The sequence below is a fragment of the Phyllobates terribilis genome, unplaced genomic scaffold, assembly GCF_046119375.1.
Source record: "Phyllobates terribilis strain yellow unplaced genomic scaffold, ASM4611937v1 Scaffold_4__5_contigs__length_816908805, whole genome shotgun sequence".
Taxonomy (NCBI): Eukaryota; Metazoa; Chordata; class Amphibia; order Anura; family Dendrobatidae; genus Phyllobates; species Phyllobates terribilis.
Genome location: NW_027362764.1, coordinates 138,565,252 through 138,593,042, shown reverse-complemented (window position 1 = coordinate 138,593,042; position 27,791 = coordinate 138,565,252). Strand labels below are relative to the sequence as shown.

Below are 27,791 nucleotides of genomic sequence, written 5' to 3'. Positions count from 1 at the left end.
AAAACATGAATTAGATGCATCTTATCAGTGGCATTGCTGGAAATATCACTCAGACACATTTCTGGTGTAAGAAACGCCGCCACTTTTGATAACTTTGACAGCCAGGCGTTATCATGCTGCGTCCTGTCCCACTTTTCCCCACTGCTCTGCCCACTCTGGTGGAGCTGATCAAAAGTGGAGGGAAAACAGTCTTTTACGGCAGAATTCATGAACCCATAGACTAGTATTGGCACTTTTTATCCGAGAAAACAGACATTCCTCCATGAGTTCGGAATAAACAGATGATCCAAGAAAAAACACGGTCATGCGAATAGCACCATAGATTATAATGGGTATGTGTTCCCATAGATTATAATGGGTATGTGTTCTCATAGATTATAATGGGTATGTGTTCTCATAGATTATAATGGGTATGTGTTCTCATAGATTATAATTGGTATGTGTTCTCATAGATTATAATGGGTATGTATTCTCATAGATTATAATGGGTATGTGTTCTCATAGATTATAATGGGTATGTGTTCTCATAGATTATAATGGGTATGTGTTCTCATAGATTATAATGGGTATGTGTTCTCATAGATTATAATGGGTATGTATTCTCATAGATTATAATGGGTATGTGTTCTCATAGATTATAATGGGTATGTGTTCTCATAGATTATAATGGGTATGTGTTCTCATAGATTATGATGGGTATGTGTTCTAATAGATTATTATGTGTGACACAGATGTTTGAATGAGACCTTACATAGACCTTTCTCTTTAGGGCTTTGCCTCTTTATTACAAACCCTACTTTATGGGCCATGTTTTTTTTTTCAATGTCCACACACATTTTTTCTCTTTGGATCTGTCCTTTAGCAGTCATACTTGGGGACATCAACCCACAATCAGGCGCACTCCACATTCACTGACACTGACAGTAGGGCAGCAATTCTACTTTGGCCCTGAATCTCAACAGGTTACATATATTCCCACCCCAAAGTCTACCCCACACAGTCCAGTCTATCCCAGACCTATTGATTATGTGGACTCTCTCTGCCATCACCTAGTAATGAAGCATATCAGTGTCACTATGCAATGTGTCCCTCAGATACCAACAGGGTCTTTCTCACGATGTCTCTTTTTTGGAACAGTCTTTTTTGGAACAGTTTTTTTTGGAACTGTCACCCGAAGATGTCATTCCTAAGCTCAGTGACAGCATCACACATAAAATTGCCCCATAGGACACCATGGCACATATTCCAGCTGACCTGAAACATTTATACAGTGCAACAAAACATATGTATGTGGCATCCTTAATAAAATATGAGTAGTATTTATGTAAACTTGTAGTCCTACATGGAACATGCAACAATAATGGGCACATGGGCCATTCATAGGCTTCAAATAGATGGTTTTTGCACTGTGTCCTTCTTACAAGCTGTCAATACTCTTGTTTGGCAAAGGCTGTAAAGCCCCCGTCTCACATAGCGATATCGCTAGCTGAGTCACGGTTTTGGTGACTCACCAGCGACCTCACCAGCGATGTCGCTATGTGTGACACTTTGCAACGATCAGGCCCCTGCTGTGAGGTCGCTGATCGCTGCAAAGTGTCCTGGATAGTGTTGAGCGATACCTTCCGATATCAGGAAATATCGTATCGGATTGGATCGGGCCGATACCCAAAAAGTATCGGATATCGCCGATTCCGATACCGGAAACCAATGCAAGTCAATGGGACACAAATATCGGAATGAAAATAAACCCTTTCTTTCCTTGTAGGTTAATTCTACATGAAGTAAAACAACTAAGAATAATGTAGAATGACATGAAAAGCCGGCAATTCATCAGCGGCATTCACCGGTACCCGACAATTTACAACAGAAAGAATAGAGCTTCACACATAGATTAGATAGATAGAAACATGTCAGTCACATATATATGAAGTACAGTGACAGTGTTGCTTACTGTACTTGTCATTTAGTGTAAAGGATTTATTAAAAAAAATATTAGTGTTTTCATGCACTGTCTCTTTAAAAAAGCCGGCCGGCAATTCAGCATCTGTACCCGACAATTTATAACAGACAGAATAGAGCTTCACACATAGATTAGATAGATAGAAACATGTCAGTCACATATATAAGAAGTACAGTGACAGTGTTGCTTACAGAACTTGTCATTTAGTGTAAAGGATTTATTTAAAAAAATAATAGTGTTTTCATGCACCGTCTCTTTAAGAAAGCCGGCCGGCAATTCAGCATCTGTACCCGACAATTTAGAATAGAAGGAATAGAGAATCACACATAGATTAGATAGATAGAAACATGTCAGTCACATATATATGAAGTACAGTGACAGTGTTGATTACTGTACTTGTCATTTAGTGTTAAAATAAAGGATTTATTTAAAAAAAAATTGGCGTGGGGTTCCCCTTAATTTTAGGCTCTAGCGGAGGTTAAGCAGACAGCTGGGGCAAATGTTTGAAGCCTGGGAAGGGGGTAATACCCACGGAGCTTCCCAGGCTACTAATATCAGCCCCCAGCTGAATACCTAGCCTTTACTAGCTATTAAAATGGGGGACCCCACCAAAAAAATGACGTGGGGTCCCCCCTAATTTAATAGCTAGCACAGGCTAGGCAGACAGCTGGGGGCTGATATTAATAGCCCAGGAAGGGTGCCATGAATATTGGCCCCCTCCCAGGCTAGAAACACCAGCCGTCAGCCGCCCCAGAAATGGCGCATCCATAGGATGCGCCAATTCTGGCACTTAGCCTCGCTCTTCCACGCTGCCCTGGTGCGGTGGCAGGGGGTAATAGGGTTGGGGTTGATGTCAGCTTATAATGCCAGCTGACATCAAGCCCAGGTTAGTAATGGAGAGGCGTCTATAAGACACCCCCATTACTAACCCCATAGTCAAAGTTAAAAGAAAACACAAACACCCAGAGTAAAGTCCTTTAATTGAAATAAAGACACAATTCTTTATTGTTCTAAATTAAACCATACTTACCATCACGCCCATTCCAGCTGAAGCCAACGATCTCCTGCAATAAAAGAAAAATAATAAAGCAACCTCATCCTTACCTTTCGATGGTTCCCAGGACAGCTCCAGCTCTGCTACATCGAGATGACAGGCTGGACCGCAGCAGAAAGCTGCCATCCAGCCTGTCATCCCGCAGACACTGAGAAGCGCAGGCATGCTTGCGCTCCTCAGTGTCTCTCTGTGACGTCATCCAGATGAGCCGAGTTCATGTCCAATGAACTCAGCTCACCTCATGCACGTCACTGACAGCGTGGGAAAATTCTCCTGCACTCAGCGCTTCAGCGTGAGAATTCTCCCACGCTGTCAGTGACATACATGAGGTGAGGTCATGTCCAATGAACTCAGCTCACCTCATGCACGTCACTGACAGCGTGGGAAAATTCTCACGCTGAAGTGCTGAGTGCAGGAGAATTTTCCCACGCTGTCAGTGACGTACATGAAGTGAGCGGAGTTCATTGGACATGACCTCGGCTCATCTGGATGCCGTCACAGCCAGACACTGAGGAGTGGAAGTATGCCTGCGCTTCTCAGTGTCTGCGGGATGACAGGATGGATGGCAGCGTTCTGCTGCGGTCCAGCCTGTCATCTCGATGTAGCAGAGCTGAAGCTGTCATGGGAACCATGGAAAGGTAAGGATGAGGTTGCTTTATTATTTTACTTTTATTGCAGGAGATCGTTGGCTTCAGCTGGAATGGGCGTGGTGGTAAGTATGGTTTAATTTAGAACAATAAAGAATTGTGTCTTTATTTCAATTAAAGGACTTTTTTCTGGGTGTTGTGTTTTTTTAAATACTTTACTAGAAATTCATGGTGGTCATGTCTAATATTGGCGTGACCCCATAAATTTTGGGCTTAGGGCCAGCTGATAATGCCAAGCTGGCCTTAACCCCTTTATTACCCAGTGAGCCACCGCACCAGGGCCCTGGATGAGTTGGGTACAGCGCCAGAAGATGGCGCTTCTATGAACGCGCCATTTTCTGGGGCGGCTGCGGACTGCAATTTGCAGCGGGGGTGGCCCAGAAAGCTTGGGTCTCCCTGCGCTGCGGATTCCAGCCCCCAGCTGCCTAGTTGTATCTGGCTGGGCACAAAAATAGGGCGAAGCCCCACGCATTTTTTTTTAAAATTATTTCATGAAATTCATGGAATAATTAAGAAAAAAAGGGCTTCCCTATATTGTTGTGTCCAACCAGGTACAAATAGGCAGCTGGTGGTTGGGGGCAGCCCATTCCTGCCTGCTGTACCTGGCTGGACACAAATATAGTGCGAAGCCCCACGTCAATTTTTTTTTAATTATTTCATGAAATAATTTTTTTAAAAAAGGGCTTCCCTATATTGTTGTGTCCGGCCAGGTACAAATAGGCAGCTGGTGGTTGGGGGCAGCCTGTTCCTGCCTGCTGTACCTGGCTGGACACAAATATAGGGCGAAGCCCCACGTCAATTTTTTTTAAAATAAGTCCTTTATTTTAACACTAAATGACATTTGAGGAGTTAATAAAGATGCAGTCCCTAAATTATTATTTATTTTTTAATTAATTTTTCCCAAAACTTTTGACGTGGGCTTCGCCATATTTTTGTATGCCAGCCAGGTACAGCATCCAGCTTCTATGAACGCGCCATTTTCCGGGGTGGCTGCGGACTGCAATTTTCAGCGGGGGGAGGGGGGGGGCAGAAAGCTTGGGCCTCCCTGCGCTGCAGATTCCATCCCCCAGCTGCCTAGTTGTACCTGGCTGGACACAAAAATAGGGAGAAGCTTCACGTATTTTTTTTTTTTAATTATTTCATGAAATTCATGAAATAATTAAGAAAAAAAGGGCTTCCCTATATTGTTGTGTCCAACCAGGTACAAATAGGCAGCTGGTGGTTGGGGGCAGCCCGTTCCTGCCTGCTGTACCTGGCTGGACACAAATATAGTGCGAAGCCCCACGTCAATTTTTTTTAAATCATTTCAGGAAATTCATGAAATAATTTAAAAAAATTGATGTGGGGCTTCGCCCTATATTTGTGTCCAGTCAGGTACAGCAGGCAGGAACGGGCTGCCCCCAACCACCAGCAGCCTATTTGTACCTAGCCGGACACAACAATATAGGGAAGCCCTTTTTTTCTGAATTATTCCATGAATTTCATGAATTTAAAAAAAAAAAAACGTGGAGCTTCGCCCTATTTTTGTGTCCAGCCAGGTACAACTAGGCAGCTGGGGGCTGGAATCTGCAGCGCAGGGAGGCCCAAGCTTTCTGGGCCCCACCCGCTGCAAATTGCAGTCCGCAGCCGCCCCGGAAAATGGCGCGTTCATAGAAGCGCCATCTTCTGGCGCTGTACCCAACTCATCCAGGGCCCTGATGCGGTGGCTCACTGGGTAATAAAGGGGTTAAGGCCAGCTTGGCATTATCAGCTGGCCCTAAGCCCGAAATTCATGGGGTCACGCCAATATTAGACATGACCACCATGAATTTCTAGTAAAGTATTTAAAAAAAACACAAACACCCAGAAAAAAGTCCTTTAATTGAAATAAACACACAATTCTTTATTGTTCTAAATTAAACCATACTTACCATCACGCCCATTCCAGCTGAAGCCAACGATCTCCTGCAATAAAAGAAAAATAATAAAGCAACCTCATCCTTACCTTTCCATGGCTCCCACGACGGCTCCAGCTCTGCTACATCGAGATGACAGGCTGGACCGCAGCAGAACGCTGCCATCCAGCCTGTCATCCCGCAGACACTGAGAAGCGCAGGCATACTTCCACTCCTCAGTGTCTGGCTGTGACGGCATCCAGATGAGCCGACAATGAACTCGGCTCACCTCATGTACGTCACTGACAGCGTGGGAGAATTCTCCTGCACTCAGCGCTTCAGCGTGAGAATTTTCCCACGCTGTCAGTGACGTGCATGAGGTGAGGTCATGTCCCATGAACTCGGCGCACCTCATGCACGTCACTGACAGCGTGGGAGAATTCTCACGCTGAAGCGCTGAGTGCAGGAGAATTTTCCCACGCTGTCAGTGACGTGCATGAGGTGAGCTGAGTTCATTGGACATGACCTCGGCTCATCTGGATGACGTCACAGAAAGACACTGAGGAGCGCAAGCATGCCTGCGCTTCTCAGTGTCCGCGGGATGACAGGCTGGATGGCAGCGTTCTGCTGCGGTCCAGCCTGTCATCTCGATGTAGCAGAGCTGAAGCTGTCCTGGGAACCATGGAAAGGTAAGGATGAGGTTGCTTTATTATTTTACTTTTATTGCAGGAGATCGTTGGCTTCAGCTGGAATGGGTGTGGCGGTAAGTATGGTTTAATTTAGAACAATAAAGAATTGTGTCTTTATTTCAATTAAAGGACTTTTTTCTGGGTGTTTGTGTTTTTTTTAAATACTTTACTAGAAATTCATGGCGGTCATGTCTAATATTGGCGTGACCCCATGAATTTCGGGCTTAGGGCCAGCTGATAATGCCAAGCTGGCCTTAACCCCTTTATTACCCAGTGAGCCACCGCACCAGGGCCCTGGATGAGTTGGGTACAGCGCCAGAAGATGGCGCTTCTATGAACGCGCCATTTTCCGGGGCGGCTGCGGACTGCAATTTGCAGCGGGTGGGACCCAGAAAGCTTGGGTCTCCCTGCGCTGCAGATTCCAGCCCCCAGCTGCCTAGTTGTACCTGGCTGGACACAAAAATAGGGCGAAGCGCCACACATTTTTTTTTTTAATTATTTCATGAAATTCATGGAATAATTAAGAAAAAAAGGGCTTCCCTATATTGTTGTGTCCGGCTAGGTACAAATAGGCAGCTGGTGGTTGGGGGCAGCCCGTTCCTGCCTGCTGTACCTGGCTGGACACAATTATAGGGCGAAGCCCCACATAATTTTTTTTTAATTATTTCATGAATTTCCTGAAATAATTAAAAAAAAATTGACGTGGGGCTTCACACTATATTTGTGTCCAGCCAGGTACAGCAGGCAGGAACGGGCTGCCCCCAACCACCAGCTGCCTATTTGTACCTAGCCGGACACAACAATATAGGGAAGCCCTTTTTTTCTTAATTATTCTATGAATTTCATGAAATAATTAAAAAAAAAAAAACGTGGAGCTTCTCCCTATTTTTGTGTCCAGCCAGGTACAACTAGGCAGCTGGGGGATGGAATCTGCAGCGCAGGGAGGCCCAAGCTTTTTGCCCTCCCCCCCCCCGCTGAAAATTGCAGTCCGCGGCCGCCCCGGAAAATGGCGCGTTCATAGAAGCTGGATGCTGTACCTGGCTGGCATACAAAAATATGGCGAAGCCCACGTCAAAAGTTTTGGGAAAAATTTATTAAAAAATAAATAATAATTTAGGGACTGCATCTTTATTAAGTCCTCACATGTCATTTAGTGTTAAAATAAAGGATTTATTTAAAAAAAAAATGGCGTGGGATCCCCCATAATTTTAGTCTCTAGCGGAGGTTAAGCAGACGGCTGGGGCAGATGTTTGAAGCCTGGGAAGGGGGTAAAACCCACGGAGCTTCCCAGGCTACTAATATCAGCCCCCAGCTGAATACCTAGCCTTTACTAGCTATTAAAATGGGGGACCCCCCAAAAAAAAATGACGTGGGGTCCCCTCTATTTTAATAGCTAGCAAAGGCTAGGCAGACAGCTGGGGGCTGATATTAATAGCTCAGGAAGGGTGCCATGAATATTGGCCCCCTCCCAGGCTAGAAACACCAGCCGTCAGCCGCCCCAGAAATGGCGCATCCATAGGATGCGCCAATTCTGGCACTTAGCCTCGCTCTTCCACGCTGCCCTGGTGCGGTGGCAGGGGGTAATAGTGGTGGGGTTCATGTCAGCGCCAGCTGCCATGAAGCCCAGGTTAGTAATGATGGCCGTCTATATGACACCCCCATTACTAACCTACAAAGTGTTAAAAAGAAAAAACACACTACACCCAGAAAAAAATAATTTATTTGAAATAAAACACCATTTTATTTAATTCTTAGTTTACTAAAAAAAAAATAGTTACCTGTCCACGTTCCTGCGCTGATCTCCCATGCACAGCTGTCACATCTGGAGATGGTGACAGCTGTGCATGGCTGCTGTAAGCTCACGCTGCCGGGAACACGTCCGCTCCCGGCAGCGGGAGCCACTGACTGAGGTCACCGGAGTGCATTCAGGCAGCGCAGCTCCGGAGACCTCCTTTACGGCAGTGCTGTACCGTGGGAATTTCTCACGATACAGCAGTGCCGTAAAGGAGCTAACCGGAGCAGCGCTGCCTGAACTCCGGTGAACCCTTACGGCCCCGTCATTCTAGCGGCGGCAGCGGTTCAGAGCGGTCACATTCTATGTGGCTGCTCTGAACTGGAGATCTTCGTGGGACACTCGTGGACTACTACGGAGGGGTAAGGATAAGGTTGTGGTTTATTATTTTATATTTTATTACAGGAGATCGATGGCTTCGGGGAATTAGGTGTCTTGGTGAGTATAGGTGTAGTTTTTTATTTTTTACTTTATTTTAGGTGGCGATCGGCGGGGACAGGTAATGTATGAACTAATTTCTTTTAGGTAACCACTGGCCACCAATGACATGTATTTAACATTTATTGGGGACACAGTAGGGCAATTTAAATAGCAGGATCAGGCTGATGGGAACTACTGCTCCCATCGAGCTGATCCTGCTGGCAGGAGTGGACGGGGGACAGACATAGGCCGATGGGAGTAGTAGTGTCACATCGGCCTATGTCTGCCCGCACACACACCCGCACACACACCCGCACACACACACCCCGCACACACACCCGCACACACACCCCGCACACACACACACCCCGCACACACTAATCATGACGGGTCCGGGAGGTGAGGCTGACCTGTGCGGCCGTGGGAAAGTTCATGTGAGTTCATGCAGTGAAGCATGAACTCACATGAACCCTCTAAGGGCACCGCGGCTACTTCAAATGAACAGCTGATCGGCATCACCTGATACCTCAGCTGTTCATTTGAAATAACCGGCGGGAAAGCGCAGCACAGAACGGGAAAGCCGGCGGTGAAGTGTTTTCACTGCCGGCTTCCCCGCCCGGGTCCTTCGCTCCTTGGTGCTGCGCTCCCCGCCCGGTCCTAATTTACGATCGGGATGGGAGGTGGCGAGGGGAGCGGAGGATCGGGGTGGGAGGCTGCGGGGAAGCAGTATGGGGCTGCGTGATTGTTTAAAAGCCGGCGGCTTTTTACCGCGCGCCGGCTTTTAAACAATCAGGAGAATTCTCCCACGCTGGGATGGCATTCTGATGACAAGCTGGATCGCAGCTGAGCTCTGCCATCCTGCTTGTCATCCTTCAGAGACACTGCAGAGCGCAGGCATTATGGGAACTTCCGATTCCGGTATTCGATATTATAAAAGTATCGGAATTAAGTATCGGAATTCCGATACAGTGAATATCGGCCGATACCCGATATTTCAGTATCGGAATGCTCAACACTAGTCCTGGACCATTTTTTGGTCGTTGGCCTCCCGCTGGCCAGCACACATCGCTGTGTGTGACCAGCGGGACCAACGATCTGGCTGGTAACTATGGTAAACATCGGGTTACTAGGGGCACGCGCGCACTTAGTAACCCGCTGTTTACCATGGATACCACTCTGCTACGGTAAGCGGAGGCTCCCGCGCACCGTAGCAGAGTGGTATCCATGGTAAACAGCGGATTACTAGGGGCACACGCGCACTTAGTAACCCGATATTTACCATAGTTACCAGCCTGCTCCTGCTTGCAGCAGGCTGGTAACGGGAGCAGGACATCGTGGAACGATCCTTTCCACGATATCGCTGCTCCCCTGATTGCTGGTGAGCCTGCCTGTTTGACAGCTCACCAGCGATGTATTAGCGATGCAGCAACGATCCCTGACAGGTCGTATCGTTGTCGGGATCGCTGCTGCATCGCTTAGTGTGACGGGGCCCTAAGCCATATCAGAAGCCAAAGCTGAATTCAATTGTATACAGATTAGGTGATACTCTGTAAAATAAATACAGTAGCAGTGCAAATAGATTAACCCCTTTCTGACAAGGTCAGTAATAGTAAGTCCCAGTGCCCTGGGCCTTAGTGACCAGGGACATACTATTACTGACCGGTGATTCGGCCGCCGGGTGTCAGTTGATTCTAACAGCTGACACCCGGCACTCAGTGACAGGAGAAACCAATTGACCGTCCAACATACCTCCGATGGGACAGTTTCCATCCAAAGCACATAAAAAACTCTATTGTGTATAGCCTGGCTATCAGATACAATCGGATATGTTCCAACCCTACAGATAGAGACAATCACGTTGAGGACCTCAGAAAGACTTTTTTGAACCAGGGCTACCATCCAAGAGCAATTGAGAACCAGATTACAAGAGCCACCAGAACATCAAGGAATCATCTCCTACTTTACAAAACTAGAGAAGACAACAACCGGGTTCCTCTCGTAGTCAACTACAACCCTAGTCTGGAGGTGCTAAGAGGAGCTGCACGGAAACTGCAACCACTCCTACAAAAAGATGCCCGACTAAAATCAATATTTCCGGATCCCCCACTCTTGTGTTTTAGACAACCTCCGAATCTAAAAAGCATCATTGTCGGAAGCGCCCTGTCCTCTCCAGCAGTTACAGGAACCTTTCCCTGCAACCAGAACAGGTGCAAAACCTGTCCATCTATAATGACAACGGACAAGATAAAGATTCCTGGGACAGATCAGGACTACAAGATCCCAGGTAACTTCAGTTGCATCACAAGCAATGTGGTGTATTTAATTATATGTACCAAATGTCCAACAGGTGGCATGTACATAGGGGAGACTGGGCAGAAATTCAGAACAAGAATGAATTCTCATCGCCACACAATAAAAAAAAAGAGTATGCACCTACCTGTAGCAAAGCACTTTTCCAGCCCTGACCACAGTTTAATAGATATGAATCTGCTCATCTGAAAAAGCAACTTCAAATCTCGGAGAGAGAAGAATTTGGGAATACAAACTGATAACAACCTTTGACACATTCAAAACCGGATTAAATGTATCACATGGATTCATGAGCTTTTATACAAAATAAATGGGCATTTGGGGATATCATATATTCATGTGTTATAAAAATTTAAAGGACAACTGGGGATATCACATCTCCAAGAGACTCCATTTTGAGGACAATGAACTTTTGACATGTATGTGAACTCTCTTGCTTTGATTTATCGCTTTCCACAACTCACTTAAGCATTTTCAGATCTCCACAGGTTACTAATCATATACCAATAATACAATTTGTTCCACCTATCTTAGAATCTTGCTTTAACTTTCCCAGCTCCTCTCCCCCTCCCTAGCCTGACTCTACTTTACGTCACCTGTCGTATTTACGACAGCACATAGCACTGATTTTTTTTCCTTTTTTTTTTTTTTCTCTTTCTATTGCCTATGTACATTTGTATGTGTTTTCAGATTTAGTGTCATTATTAGCTTGAAGAAGAGACCTGAGTTGTCTCGAAAGCTTGCTATGCTTACCATCTTTTCAGTTAGCCATTAAAAGGTATCAACCACTGAGGACTCTCAGATTCCAATATTGTTCTATCTACTGGCTAACACGGTATAAATATTCTTTACCTTATCAGAAATTTTAATAGACTTTAGACTTTTAAACTTTTTATTTAGACTTTCCCATGATGCTACACAAACAAGCAGTGTGATTCAGGTGTGCATTAAGCTACATCCACAGGAGTGTCTCTAATTAACTCAGATGTTGGCAAAAAATCAGAAGCACCCAAACACATGACATCATCTTATGGGCAGTCCAGAATTGTTTAAAGGCATAGTAATCTTAGTGTATGTAAACTTTTGAATTTGCAGTAAGTAATAAAAATACCTTAAAACATTCTCTCTCTCTCTCATTATTCTGGCACTTGGCAAATATTAAAAATTTTGGTAATCCCAATTGACCTAAAACAGGAAAGGTTTATTCTGATTTCATGTCAGATAGTGAGAAAAATATGCTTGTGTCTTTTTATATAGTGTATGTAAACTTCTGGTTTCAGCTGTATATATTGTACCCATAAATAAATATTATTATGACAAAAAAATAATAAACAATAAAAGTACACATATTTGGTATTGTCGCGTCCAGAACGACTTGACCTATAAAACTGTCTCACTAGTTAACCCCTTTAGTGAACATGGTAAAAGATAAAAAAAACAAAGCAAAAACTGTGCTTTATCATCATACCGCTGAGCAAAAAGTGGAATAAAACGAGATTAATCAGACAAATATTAACATTAATGGTACCGCTGAAAACATTATCTTGTCCTGCAGAAAACAAGCCAATAAACCGCTCCATCAGCCGAAAAATAAAAAAGTTATAGCTCTCAGAATAAAGTGATGCTTTATTTTATTGTGTAAAAGCGCCAAAACATAAAAAAATATATAAATTGGTACCGCTGTAAACGTACTAACCCGAAAAATAACGGTACCTTATCAATTTACCACAAGAGGAACAGCATAAAAAAAGCAAAAAAAACAATTCCTGAATAGTTGGTTTTTGTTTATTCTGCCTTCCAAAAATCAGAATAGAAAGCGATCAAAAAATGTCACGTGCCTGAAAATGGTACCAATAAAATTGTCAACTTGTCCTGCAAAAAACAAGCTGTCACATGATTCTGTCGGCCAAAATAGTTTTTTTTAATATGTGACAGCTGTCAATCATAAAAACTCGATATAAATCTGGTATTACTGTAATCGCACAGACCCGAAGAATAAAGTCATCTAATTACTTATACCGCATGAGGAATGGCGTAAAAATGAATAAAACAAATTCTTCACCTGCTGTAGATTTGCTCATTCTGCATCCCAAAGATCGTGGTAATGCTCGGCTCACATCTATTCTGCGCTCTGCGCTGAGTGCTTACATTGGGGTTTCCGTGTAAATCTCTGAAATACTTGATTTAGATGGAACCCCGGGAGGAAAATTCCCTGTAATGAGGAAGAGGGAGGCACCGTGGACGCCATCTGGTCTGTGATCCCACTATGTCCGCCTTTTTCTTAGGCGTGCATAAAAGTGCCATTGGCCTTAGTTTTGTGAACCTCTGAAAAAAAGGACACAGCTAAACAGAGGCCAGACGGAGTCCAGAGTAACTCTGCTGCCTCACAATAGTGAATGGATCCCCCGAAATAGGGTTAGGGTTGTGTTAGGGTTAGGGTTTTGTTAGGGTTTGAGTTGTGTTAGGGTTGTGTTACGGTTTGGGTTGTGCTATGGTTAGGATTGGGTGAGAGTAAGTGTTAGGGTTGTGTTAGGGTTAGGATTAGGTTTAGGGTTAGGATTGGGGTTAGGGTTGTGTTAGGGTTAGGGTTGTGATTTTTTCAAGAGTAAAGAAAAAATAATGATGACGATATGGTGAATAGTGTTGAGCGCAAGTGCTCGCTACTTGAGTTTGCATCAGGTGCTCGGGTATGCACCGAGTATCGCGGGTGCTTGAGTGAACTGCTCGAGTCCCCACCCCGCATATTTCGCAGCTGTTATAAAGCCAAAAAAAAACACACGGGGATTGCCTGCCATACACAAGCAATCCCCACATGTTTTTCTTGGGTATCTAACAACCGTGAAACATGCGGGACGTGGACACGAGCATGTCACTCGAGCACCCTCAATACTTGGTGCATACCCGAGTACCCAATGCAAACTCAAGTAGTGAGCACTTGCGCTCAAAACTAATGACAACATATTCAATATGATGATCTAATGTTATCAAATTCTGTGTCGTACCTCTGGGTTAAAAATGTTCACTATACCCCTTGATAAAATCCTTGAGGGATATTGTTTCCAAAATTTGGTCACTTGTGGGGGGTTACACTGTTTAGGTAGATCAGTGGCTCTCCAAATGCGACATGTCTTCCGCAAATTATTTAAGCAAATTTTACATTAAAAAAGTCAAATGGCGCTCCTTCCCTTTTGAACCCTACTGTGCACCCAGATAGTGGTTTTTCCCTACACATGGGCTATCTGCTTACTCTGGAGAAATTGCACAACAAATGGTATGGGGCAATTTCTCCTGTTACCCTTATAAAAATGAAAAATTGGGGGCTGAAAAACATTTTTGTGGGAAAAATGTGAACATTTTATTTTACGGCTCAATGTTACACACTTCTGTGAAGCATCTGGGTGTTTAAGGGGCTCACCACACATCTAGATAAGTTCCCTGAGGGGTCTTGTTTCTAAAATGTTGTCACTAGTGGGGGGTTTCCACTGTTTAGGCATATCAGTGGCTCTCCAAACGCAACATGGCGTCCGCTAATTATTCAAGCAAATTTTACATTTAAAAAGTCAAATGGCGCTCCTTCCCTTCCGAACCCTGCCGTGTGTCCAAACAGTGGTTTTCCCCCAAATATGGGGTATCAACGTGCTCAGGAGAAATTGCACAACATATTTTGTGGGTCCATTTTTTCCTGTTACCCTTGCAAAAATAATAAAATTTGGAGTGAAAGTAAATTTTTGTGAAAAAAATGTTAAATGTTCATTGTTTTCTTCCACATTCAGAAAATTCCTGTGAAACACTTGAATTCCTATGAAACACCTGAATAAGCTTCTTGAATGTGGTTTTGAGCACCTTGAGGGGTGCAATTTTTAGAATTGTATCACTTTTGGGTATTTTCTGTCATAAAGCACCCTCAAAGTCATTTCAAATGTGATGTGGTCCCTAAAAAAAAAATGTTTTTGTAAATTTTGTTGGAAAAATTAGAAATAGCTGGTCAACTTTTAACCCTTATAACAAAAAAAATGTTGGTACTAAAAGTGTACTGATGTAAAGTAGACATGTGGGAAATGTTATTTATTAACTATTTTTGTGACATATCTCTCTGATTTAAGGGCATGAAAATTCAAAGTGTAAAAATTGCAAAATTTTCAAAATTTTCACCAAATTTCTGATTTTTTCACAAATAAACACAGGAAATATCAAATAAATGTTATTACTATCATGAAGTACAATATGTAATGAAAAAAACAATCTCAAAACCAGTGGGATCCCTTGAAGCGTTCCAGAGTTATTACTCTATGAAATCAAACTGGTCAGAATTGTAAAATTGGCCGGGGTTAAAGTAGCTACTAGTGTTGAGCCACCCCCGTAGTGTTCGAGTTCGGTTCGTCGAACACCCGTGTGTTCGCCGAACTGTTCGTCGAACTGTTCGTCGAACACCTTCGAACACCGTTAAAACCAATGGCAGGCAAACAAAAACACATAGAAACACATAGAAAACACCTTCAAAGGTGTCCAAAAGCTGACAAACTGCTCAGAAGACACAACTAACACATGGAAAAGTGACAAGTACATATAGTCATGCTAAAAGAAAAGAGGTGGAGGAGTAAAAGGAGGGGGAGACACAGATATAGGCATGTCATGCCCTTCTAAAATCCAAAAAGTGAGAAGCCGACACGTTCAGTCCGCTCCTGCCCGTGCCACCTCCGCGTCGCCGGGTTTGTGCCAGAGCCACGGTGAACCCTGACGGCCAGCCCCCCTCTCCCAATACTGGTGCCTGTCCGCTGGTGGGTCGAGCGAGCCCCCCTGTGGTGGAGGCAGCTCTAAGCTTTTTAATTTAAATTGTCTCTCTAATTTGAATGAATACACTTTAAATCCATTTACAAGGATCTATTGGAGGGCAAGTCTCATGCCAGCAGCCGCGTAATTCCAGCTCCAGTAGCGTCCACTAAAGCTGCTGCATTTAAAAAGCTTTTATAAGGATCGAGCTCGGCTGTCCACCGCAAGGCATCCTACTGCCAGTCCCAGCCCCTATGCCTTGGGGTGCCTCCTGATGCTCTTCACTGAGTATCCCGTGGTCCCGAAGCATTTCCTTTGAAAAAATTAAGTGTCCAAACTACAGGTGGTGTAGCTTGCTTAACAGCCGGGATAATCCGCTGACTAGCAGACACTGCTACTAGGCACAAAGTATTTCCTGGGCTAGATGCAGTTAAAAATTTGTAATTAGATACTCTCGTTGGATGCTGAGAAAGCATTCCATAGAGTCTCCTGGCACGCCATATATGATTCTCTTAAAAAGCTTGGGGTAGGGGTCTAGGGGACCCTTTTATAGCCAAAATCACGGCCCTGTATCGCAATACGTCACCTAGGCTGAAGATAAATGGAACTGTAGCACCCTGAGGGCTCGGTTGCTACAGAGGTATTGCACCTCACCCAGAGGTGTGATATCTCACTCTCAGGTAAGGATGTAGTGTGGATCAGGACCCGACACCTGCATGCATTACACCACATTGCCGTGGGGCAGGGCGACCAATATGCCCCTGAGATGGGCACGACAGTCCCTGTCCCTGGCTGGAGTGGGGGGAGGGAACACTGAGGAAGGGGAACCCTGTAGTGCAGGAGCAGGGAGGAAGCAGTTCCTAGGTGCATTGAGAAGGGAGTATAAAAGGTGGGCACCATCTTAGTTCAGTGCAGAGAAGTCTGAGCAGAAGTGGCAGGGAGCAGGGGCTCTGCATGAGCTCTGCTCCGGAGGCGGGCCTAGTAACAGAGGCCCAGGCCTGGAAGAGGGAGAAGGAAGGAAGAGGAGCGGAGAAGGCTCCAGGAACGAGGAACGAAGGGATCCCAGGGGTGCGGACGGGCGAGTCGCCACCGCACGCCCGAATCCACCTGCGTGGAGGGGTCAGGCCAAAGGGGGAGACCGGTCCCCGAAACTAGTGGAGGCAGGAAACGACCCTCAGCTAGAAACAGGAGGCTGTGACATTTTATGTGGCGCAGCCCCTCGCTACACCCGCTAGGAAGGCACCACATAGGGTCAGGGAAACTGGCGCCAAGTTTACCAAGAGGAGGCCCGAGGCAGCCGGACAGAAGGGTTGGTAAGAAAGGCCAGACAAAGGACACACAAAGGGGGTCCTGTGAAGCGCTCCAAAGTTATCTGGGAGTTGTCTGAGCCCCTCACCTGGTGAGCACAGTACGACGTGGGCAGCCATTACCTGCAGACGTGGTCTGGATAATAAGAACTGTGAGTAAAGGCCCTGGACTGCAACACTGACTCCGTGTCGTTACTGCTGCTGCCCTGCACCATCACCCCCATCCTCCGCATACACTGCCCTGAGGCTATACTCCTCCCGTGGGGAGTTATGCTACGCTCTGCTGCACCCACAACACCAGCCTCAGCGGTCTGCCCTGGAGCGGCGGTTCACTCTGACCGCAATCCACGGGTGGCGTAGTCGGACATTTAAACATCAAAACCACATAAATAGTTCCGCCACTGGTTTGACCGCCCTGAGCCACGGAACCGGGTCGCTGCCACGGAGACTACAACCACCAGCATCCACCAAAAAGGGTCCGGCTCCGGGTGTCCCAAGGCCCAGGGGGCGCGTCAGAACATTTTCATCACCTTTCACAATCACCAATGGGACAAGGCAGGGATGTTCTCTGTCCCCTCTCTTATACATCCTAGTGACGGAGCACCTGCTCTCATCAATTCGCCATAACCCCAATATTAGGTGGATTGAGGTGGGAGGCACCGAGTACAAGTGCTCTCTATTTGCTGATGATGTCCTAGTATATATTACTCAATCACATATATCCATCCATGCTGTTATGGCTGAAATAGATCACTTTGTTACATGGTCAAATTTTAAAATCAATGCAGCGAAGTCTGAGGCCCTCGATGTCTCCCTCCCCAAATCCATATAGGATTCCATCCAGTCCAACTTTCCCTTTGCCTGGCCCTCACAGGGTATCAAATACTTAGGAATTCCTATTCATAGAGACCTCTCCCATCTATGTTATCTTAATTTTGGGCCCTTTATTGAACAACTCCATACAGACCACGGTTGGCAAGTTAGAACTGTAAGATTCACTACGTGAACCACTGGTGTTTTGTGGAAAAGCACATGTACACTGTGTTCCAAATTATTATGCAAAAAGTGTTTAGGAGTGATAAGGGAAGAATTTGTTTGTTTGTCAGTTAAACTCATTGATGGTGATGTGTGTCAGGGCTCTTTATATCACTGTAAGCAATTGCAGACACCTGTGCTAATTATTTTGCAGGTGTGTCCAATGAAAGGCAAGACTACTTAAGAAGGCTGTCTCACATTATTAAGCAGCCTACATTTTCTGCCAAAATGGGAAAGAAAAAGGATGTGTCGGCTGCTGAGAAGCAACAAATTGTGGAGTGTTTAGGTCAAGGCATGACTACAATCAACATTGTGCGATGATCAGGATGAAGTGTCTTGGCAATCAAGAAGTATGTAGCTGATTCACAGTACACACGTGTGCGTGCTGATAAGGGCAAATTGAGGACTCTTTCCTACAGGCAATTACGTCAGGTTGAAAGAGCAGCGGCAAAAAAGCCTTGTCATAGCAGCAGACAAGTTTTTGAAGCTGCTGGTGCCTCCAACGTCCCCCGAACAACAAGATGCAGGGTCCTTCAGAGGTTTGCAGCTGTGCATACGCCATCCTGTTGACCTCCTCTATCCACTTCACACAAGCAGAAATGGCTCCAGTGGGCCAAACATTACATGAAGACTGATTTCAAAACTGTTTTGTTCACGGATGAGTGCCGTGCAGCGCTCGATGGTCCAGATGGATGGAGTGGAGGATGGCTGGTTGATGGACACCCCACGCAAACACGGCTACAGCGCCAACAAGGAGGAGGTGGAGTAATGTTTTGGGCTGGAATCATGGGGAGAGAGATTGTCGGCCCCTTTAGGATCCCTGAAGGCGCTAAAGATGAACTCCATAATGTATGTGGATTTTCTCAAACAGCACTTCCTGCCATGGTTCAAGAAGAAGAACCGTGTATTTCACAGCAAGCTCATTTTTTTGCATGATAATGCACCATCTCATGCTGCACATAAAACATCTGCATCTCTGGCTGATATGGGCATAAAAGGGGACAAACTTATGGTGTGACCCCCATGCTCCCCTGACCTCTACCCCATTCAGAACCTTTGGAGCATCATTAAAAGGAGTGTCTATGATGGCAGGAGGCAGTTCACATCTAAGCAACAGCTCTGGGAGGGTATTCTGTCCTCATGCAAAACAATTGAAGCAGAAACCATCCAAAACCTGACAAATTCAATGGACGAGAGAGTTCAGAAGCTCCTTTCGAACAAGGGGTCCTATGTGAAAATGTAACATTACCTAGAATAAAGTTTTGAGTTGAAAACTGTTTGATTTCAGTTTCTAACAACCTGCTAATGCTTATAATTTCAAAAATGACCATTTTTTTGGTCTTTATTAAAATGAAAAGGTTGATCGAAAAGTTTGGGGGATCTAAGAGTGTGGCAACTAGAGATGAGCGTTGTTCTACTCGAACTGTTCGCCAATCTCAAATTCGAGCTGTTTTGGGCGGTGTTCGAGCCGGTCGGCGAACACGAACAATTTGAGAAAAATTCGGCTGTTCGAGGTTATGTTCGATAACTGTTCGTGCACCAAAATCATAACTGGATTTTTTCTCAGTAATGATGAAAATTAATGTTAATACGCAGTTTGAGTGTACAGCGGGGCGGGGGGAGGGGCAGGGGATGGATCTCTGCAGGAACAATGAAGATCTCCATTTTTTTTTCTCTTTCCCGCATTTGCAGTGGGGAGGTGCAATCTGTCAGCCTATCAGCAGCGCACACACGGAGCGAAGTGCTTTTTTTCACACAAGCAAGGGCATGTGTGATTGGCAGTGTATGTCACATGTCCTTGCCCTATAAGACCAAGCCATTTTCCCCGTCGCCACCATTTTCTCACTGCTGCAGCTGCGTGTTAGACGGCACCGCTGTTGCTGTGTGCGCTATACCTTGTTAATTTCAAGCCAATTTTCGCACAAATATACAGATAGCTTGGGAGTAGGGAATAGTTGTGATTGCAGTCCTTTTAAGGACTAGGTTACAGCATTTCCTACGACTTTTATCAGGCAGGTCTGTGCTCTTAAATAGATAGATTGTGGGAGTAAAGACTAATTGTAATTGGAGTCCTTTTCAGGACTAGGTTACATCAGTTCCTATCAGTTTTTGCCAGGCAGGTCTGTGCCAGTGCTGTGCAAGTTTTTTTCACAGCATTTGGCTGAATCTAGCAAAGCTAATCCTTTTTGGCCTATTGCAGAGTGTGTTAGTCAGTGGAGTAGCCTATCTGTGTTGCAAGATATACCACCTGTGTATAGAATACCAATTTTTTTACTGCACCTAGTGAAGTAAAATCTTTTGGGCATAGCATCATTCTATTAGTCCATCTATACTGACCTCCATCAGGTTGCAAACTGAATATAATTTTTTTCTGCATCTAGCTCTGAAAAAATATTTGGGCTTCTAGCAGTGTGTGGGACTTGGTCTATTAGTCCATCTATACTGACCTCCATCAGGTTGCAAATTAAAAATAATTTTTTTCTTCATTTATCTCTGAAAAAATATTTGGGCTTCTAGCATCGTGTGGGACTTGTTCTATGAGTCCATCTATACTGACCTCCATCAGGTTGCAAATTAAAAATAATTTTTTTCTGCATCTAGCTCTGAAAAAATATTTGGGCTTCTAGCAGTGTGTGGGACTTGGTCTATTAGTCCATCTATACTGACCTCCATCAGGTTGCAAATTAAAAATAATTTTTTTCTTCATTTAGCTCTGAAAAAATATTTGGGCTTCTAGCAGTGTGTGGGACTTGTTCTATTAGTCCTTCTATACTGACCTCCAGCAGGTTGCAAATTGAATATAATTTTTTTCTGCATCTAGCTCTGAAAAAATATTTGGGCTTCTAGCGGTGTGTGGGACTTGGTCTATTGGTCCATCTATACTGACCTCCATCAGGTTGCAAATTAAAAATAATTTTTTTCTGCATCTAGCTCTGAAAAAATATTTGGGCTTCTAGCGGTGTGTGGGACTTGGTCTATTAGTCCATCTATACTGACCTCCATCAGGTTGCAAATTAAAAATAATTTTTTTCTGCATCTAGCTCTGAAAAAATATTTGGGCTTCTAGCAGTGTGTGGGACTTGGTCTATTAGTCCATCTATACTGACCTCCATCAGGTTGCAAATTGAATAAAAAAAATTTCTGCATCTAGCTCTGAAAAAATATTTGGGCTTCTAGCGGTGTGTGGGACTTGGTCTATTAGTCCATGTATACTGACCTCCATCAGGTTGCAAATTAAAAATATTTTTTTTCTGCATCTAACCCAGCCAATAGTTTTGGCCTAATACCACAGTTTGGCCACTCAGCTCTGCTCGGTTACCATCCATTGTTTTTTTGTGCAAACAACTCCAGAGTTGTGAATTAGTTAACCACCAAAATGAGTGGAAAAAGGCCTGCTGCTGGTGGAAAGGGGAATAGGCGTGTTGGGAAGGGGAAAAAAGGTTGTGTCCGTGGGGTAGGTGCAGAAGAAAGACCATCTTCCAGCCAAACTAAAATGTCTACTTCTTTTAGCGGACAATGTGATAAGATCCCTTTCTTACGGCCACGCCAATCGCTACAAATTCCAGATGAGGCACAAAAACAGCAGGTGCTTCAACGGATATCAAGTGCTCCTTTAAGTGGGCTCTCCTCCACATCAACTTCAACATCACAAATACTCCAGTCCTCAAAGGTGTCACCCAAATCGCACTTGCTTCCTCACAGCTCCCAAATCTCCAGCTGCCCGTCTGAGTATGAGGTAGAACAGATGGTTGAGTCTGCAGAGCTGTTTACTCATACTATAGCCTGGGAATCAGAGGTCGACTCCAGCGCTTCTGTGAATCCAGACGAGGAAATGATCTGCACTGATGCCCAGAATCTTTATGAGTCGGATCCAGGACCAGACGCAGAAGGTTCTGACCATAATGTAGACCCTCATTCCCAAACTGTAACTCCTGTTGGGGGAGACAATGAGGAAGACGATGATAAGACTCAAATACCTGATTGGAGCGACAACTTTAGTTTTTTGTCAGGGCAGGAACAGGTTGGCTCTGAGGACGACGGGTGTGATAACGCACAGGGTGATGATGATGAGGTCGGAGATCCCACTTACTGTCAACCCACAGTCAGCCAAGAGATGAGGTCAGCAGTGGAGGTGGAGGAAGATGCTAGTGACGACGAGGTCAGGTTGCGCCTTCCTGGACAGAGACGTAGTACTGGAAGCACGTCAACAACTGCATCCTCAAACACAACTCTGCCTCTCACCACAAGTCGTGGTGGCTCTTCAGGTCGCATGGGTGCTAAGCCTTGCATAGCCTGGGCATTTTTTCAGATCGATAAAGATGACCCAACTCGTGTTATCTGTAACATTTGTCAGCAAAAGCGAAGTAGAGGCCAAAAAATACATAGTTTGAGTACTTCATGCATGAACCGGCACATGGACATGCATGCGTGCATCCCTTTCTATGGCAGGAATAATTTCTGCAAATTTACTTTTGTACCGGGGATCTAACAGTGTGGCAACCCAGTAGTCAGGATTATTTCTAATTCTCACAATTCGAGGGTCATGTTGCAGGTAGTGCAGCAAGAAGGCACTCATGTGTGTTGCGCATCCAGGAGCACCAAGTCCCTGTTGTGTTGGTGGCGAGGTAACAATCATGCTTCCTTCCTCTGTCCTCTCCCCCCAACCTCGCACAACAGAAATGTGATCAAGGTCTCCCTCATCTGATGAGTCTTCCATCAGTTCGTCCTCCACTTCTTCCTGGGCTCCTGCACCTTCCTCACTAGTTTGGCTGCTACCATGCGCCCTGGTAAAACCATCTCCCCCACCCTCACATGCCTGCCGCCTTGGTGCTGCCGACCGTCTGGACCTTGCAGATGTTAGCCCTTCCGCATACAACTCCTCCTCCTATACTTCCTCCACCTCCTCTTGTGCCACCACCTGACTCCGAATTCTGTTTAACATGTGCTCCAGCATGTAAATCACCGGAATAGTCATGCTGATAATGGCATCGTCAGCACTAAACATCTTCGTCGCCATTTCAAAACTGTGCAGAAGGGTGCATAGGTCCCTGATCTGAGACCACTCCTCCAGCGTGATTTGCCCCACCTCTGGATCTCGTTGGCCCAGGCTATACGTCAGAACGTATTGCACCAGGGCTTGTCGGTGCTGCCACAGTCGCTGCAACATGTGCAGAGTTGAATTCCACCGGGTAGGCACATCGCATTTTAGCCGGTGAAGTGGCAGGCCCAACGACTTCTGTAGAGATGTAAGTCGCTGAGCTGCGGGATGCGAACGGCGGAAGTGAGCACACAGCGACCATGCCCTCTGCAGAAGGCCATCTAGTCTGGGATAGTGGGCTAAAAATTGCTGGACAACCAGGTTCAACACGTGAGCCATACAAGGCACGTGTGTGACATTGCCCCGGCGAAGGGCCGCACCCAGGTTTGCAGCATTGTCGCACACGGCCTTCCCTGGTTTCAGGTCCAGTGGAGACAACCATTCATGAAATTGGTTCTCCAGAGCTGACCACAACTCCTCAGCTGTGTGACTCACATTTCCCAGACATTTCAATGTAAAAACCGCCTGATGACGTTGAGCCCTACTGCCAGCATAGTAAGGAGGTGTGCAGGATCCCTTCTGCGCAGTTAGAAAGCTTGTGGCATGACCAGACAGGCTTTGGGTGCAGGTGGAAGACCGAGAGGAGGTTGAGAAGGCAGAAGCAGTGGAGGAACTTTGACATAAAGAGGATTGACGCACAACTCGTGGGGACGGCAAGACTTGGAAAGCAGCCCCTTGTCCTGCTGTCACCATAGTTACCCAGTGCCCAGTCAGCGACATGTAACGCCCCTGTCCATGCCTACTCGTCCAAGTGTCTGTGGTGAAATGCACCCTGTCACACACAGAGTTTCTCAAAGAAGCGGTGATGTTGTGTGCGACATGCTGGTGGAGCGCAGGCACACCTTTCTTTGAGAAGTAGTGCCGACTGGGCATCTGGTACTGGGGCACTGCGACGGACATAAGGTCTCGAAAATCCTCTGTGTCCACCAGGCGGAAAGGCAGCATTTCTGTAGCCAAGAGCTTGCAGATGGTGAAATTCAACCTCTCAGCTTTCTCATGGCTAGGAGGAAATGGTCTTTTACTTGTCCACATCTGAGGGACCAAGGGCTGGCTATTGTGCTTAGACGGGGTTGATAAGGGTGTCCTCGGCAAACTGCCGGTCTGTGAGGAAGATGCAGGCGGACATGTTAGGTTGCCTTGATCCAAAGGTGGTGCTATCGATGTCGGACAGCGCTCAACACCAGCTGGTGTTACCACCTCCAAAGAAAATGATGACCTGCCAATCACGCTGGCTGTTGCGGGTAAAGAGGTGGCAGGTCTGCGCCCCAAAACAGGTGTGACTGCTGTCCCCCCAGTCACAGAGGATGAAGAGGCCGCGGATGCACAAGATATGGCAGACGGTGGTTAGCCCGGCCGGCTAGGCCGCATTGTAGCACACTGAGCTTCCCACTGCAACTTATGCTTCATGTCCATGTGCCGGTTCATGCATGAAGTACTCAAACTATGTATTTTTTGGCCTCTACTTAGCTTTTGCTGACAAATGTTACAGATAACACGAGTTGGGTCATCTTTATCGATCTGAAAAAATGCCCAGGCTATGCAAGGCTTAGCACCCATGCGACCTGAAGAGCCACCACGACTTGTGGTGAGAGGCAGAGTTGTGTTTGAGGATGCAGTTGTTGACGTGCTTCCAGTACTACGTCTCTGTCCAGGAAGGCGCAACCTGACTTCGTCGTCACTAGCATCTTCCTCCACCTCCTCTGCTGACCTCATCTCTTGGCTGACTGTGGGTTGACAGTAAGTGGGATCTCCAACCTCATCATCATCACCCTGTGCGTTATCACACCCGTCATCCTCAGAGCCAACCTGTTCCTGCCCTGACAAAAAACTAAACTTGTCGCTCCAATCAGGTATTTGAGTCTTATCATCGTCTTCCTCATTGTCTCCACCAACAGGAGTTACAGTTTGGGAATGAGGGTCTACATTATGGTCAGAACCTTCTGCGTCTGGTCCTGGATCCGACTCATAAAGATTCTGGGCATCAGTGCAGATCATTTCCTCGTCTGGATTCACAGAAGCGCTGGAGTCGACCTCTGATTCCCAGGCTATAGTATGAGTAAAGAGCTCTGCAGACTCAACCATCTGTTCTACCTCATACTCAGACGGGCAGCTGGAGATTTGGGAGCTGTGAGGAAGCAAGTGCGATTGGGGTGACACCTTTGAGGACTGGAGTATTTGTGATGTTGAAGTTGATGTGGAGGAAAGCCCACTTAAAGGAGCACTTGATATCTGTTGAAGCACCTGCTGTTTTTGTGCCTCATCTGGAATTTGTAGCGATTGGCGTGGCCGTAAGAAAGGGATCTTATCACATTGTCCGCTAAAAGAAGTAGACATTTTAGTTTGGCTGGAAGATGGTCTTTCTTCTGCAGATGTTACTGTTGCTTTAACACCTACCCCACGGACACAACCTTTTTTCCCCTTCCCAACATGCCTATTCCCCTTTCCACCAGCAGCAGGCCTTTTTCCACTCATTTTGGTGGTTAACTAATTCACAACTCTGGAGTTGTTTGCACAAAAAAACAATGGATGGGAACCGAGCAGAGCTGAGTGGCCAAACTGTGGTATTAGGCCAAAACTATTGGCTGGGTTAGATGCAGAAAAAAATTATATTCAATTTGCAACCTGATGGAGGTCAGTATAGATGGACTAATAGAACAAGTCCCACACACAGCTAGAAGCCCAAATATTTTTTCAGAGGTAGATGCAGAAAAATTTTTTATTCAGTTTGCAACCTGATTGAGGTCTGTATAGATGGATTAATAGAACAAGTCCCACACACAGCTACAAGCCCAATATTTTTTCAGAGGTAGATGCAGAAAAAAAATATATTCAGTTTGCAACCTGATGGAGGTCAGTATAGATGGACTAATAGAGAAAGTCCCACACACTGCTAGAAGGCCAAATATTTTTTCAGAGCTAGATGCAGACAAAAAATTATTTTGAATTTGCAACCTGATGGAGGTCAGTATAGGTGGACTAATAGAACAAGTCCCACACACTGCTAGAAGGCCAAATATTTTTTCAGAGCTAGATGCAGAAAAAAATTATATTCAGTTTGCAACCTGATGGAGGTCTGTATAGATGGATTAATAGAACAAGTCCCACACACAGCTAGATGCCCAAATATTTTTTCAGAGGTAGATGCAGATAAAAATTATTTTTAATTTGCAACCTGATGGAGGTCAGTATAGATGGACTAAGAGAGAAAGTCCCACACACTGCTAGAAGGCCAAATATTTTTTCAGAGCTAGATACAGATAAAAATTATTTTTAATTTGCAACCTGATGGAGGTCAGTATAGATGGACTAATAGAGAAAGTCCCACACACTGCTAGAAGGCCAAATATTTTTTTCAGAGCTAGATGCAGATAAAAATTATATTCAATTTGCAACCTGATGGAGGTCAGTATAGATGGACTAATAGAACAAGTCCCACACACAGCTAGAAGCCCAAATATTTTTTCAGAGGTACTGTAGATGCAGATAAAAATTATTTTTAATTTGCAACCTGATGGAGGTCAGTATAGATGGACTAATAGAGAAAGTCCCACACACTGCTAGAAGGCCAAATATTTTTTCAGAGCTAGATGCAGATAAAAATTATATTCAATTTGCAACCTGATGGAGGTCAGTATAGATGGACTAATAGAGAAAGTCCCACACACTGCTAGAAGGCCAAATATTTTTTCAGAGCTAGATGCAGATAAAAATTATATTCAATTTGCAACCTGATGGAGGTCAGTATAGATGGACTAATAGAACAAGTCCCAAACACAGCTAGAAGCCCAAATAATTTTTCAGAGGTACTGTAGATGCAGATAAAAATTATTTTTAATTTGCAACCTGATGCAGGTCAGTATAGATGGACTAATAGAGAAAGTCCCACACACTGCTAGAAGGCCAAATATTTTTTCAGAGCTAGATGCAGAAAAAAATTATATTCAGTTTGCAACCTGATGGAGGTCAGTATAGAAGGACTAATAGAGAAAGTCCCACACACTGCTAGAAGGCCACATATTTTTTCAGAGGTAGATGCAGAAAAAAATATATTCAGTTTGCAACCTGATGGAGGTCTGTATAGATGGATTAATACAACAAGTCTCACACACAGCTAGAAGCCCAATATTTTTTCAGAGGTAGATGCAGAAAAAAATTATATTCAATTTGCAACCTGATGGAGGTCAGTATAGATGGACTAAAAGAGAAAGTCCCACACACTGCTAGAAGGCCAAATATTTTTTTCAGAGCTAGATGCAGATAAAAATTATATTCAATTTGCAACCTGATGGAGGTCAGTATAGATGGACTAATAGAACAAGTCCCACACACAGCTAGAAGCCCAAATATTTTTTCAGAGGTACTGTAGATGCAGATAAAAATTATTTTTAATTTGCAACCTGATGGAGGTCAGTATAGATGGACTAATAGAGAAAGTCCCACACACTGCTAGAAGGCCAAATATTTTTTCAGAGCTAGATGCAGATAAAAATTATATTCAATTTGCAACCTGATGGAGGTCAGTATAGATGGACTAATAGAGAAAGTCCCACACACTGCTAGAAGGCCAAATATTTTTTCAGAGCTAGATGCAGATAAAAATTATATTCAATTTGCAACCTGATGGAGGTCAGTATAGATGGACTAATAGAACAAGTCCCAAACACAGCTAGAAGCCCAAATAATTTTTCAGAGGTACTGTAGATGCAGATAAAAATTATTTTTAATTTGCAACCTGATGCAGGTCAGTATAGATGGACTAATAGAGAAAGTCCCACACACTGCTAGAAGGCCAAATATTTTTTCAGAGCTAGATGCAGAAAAAAATTATATTCAGT

General features: G+C 44.9%; 1 protein-coding gene across 4 annotated transcripts in view; it reads left to right on the top strand.

Annotated features, from left to right (window-relative positions):
• The window catches only part of LOC141265120 (ATP-binding cassette sub-family B member 5-like), a 1,140,380-nt gene that overhangs the window by 1,080,088 nt on the left and 32,501 nt on the right, over window positions 1-27,791 (top strand). The gene's annotated exons all lie outside the window — the stretch shown is intronic.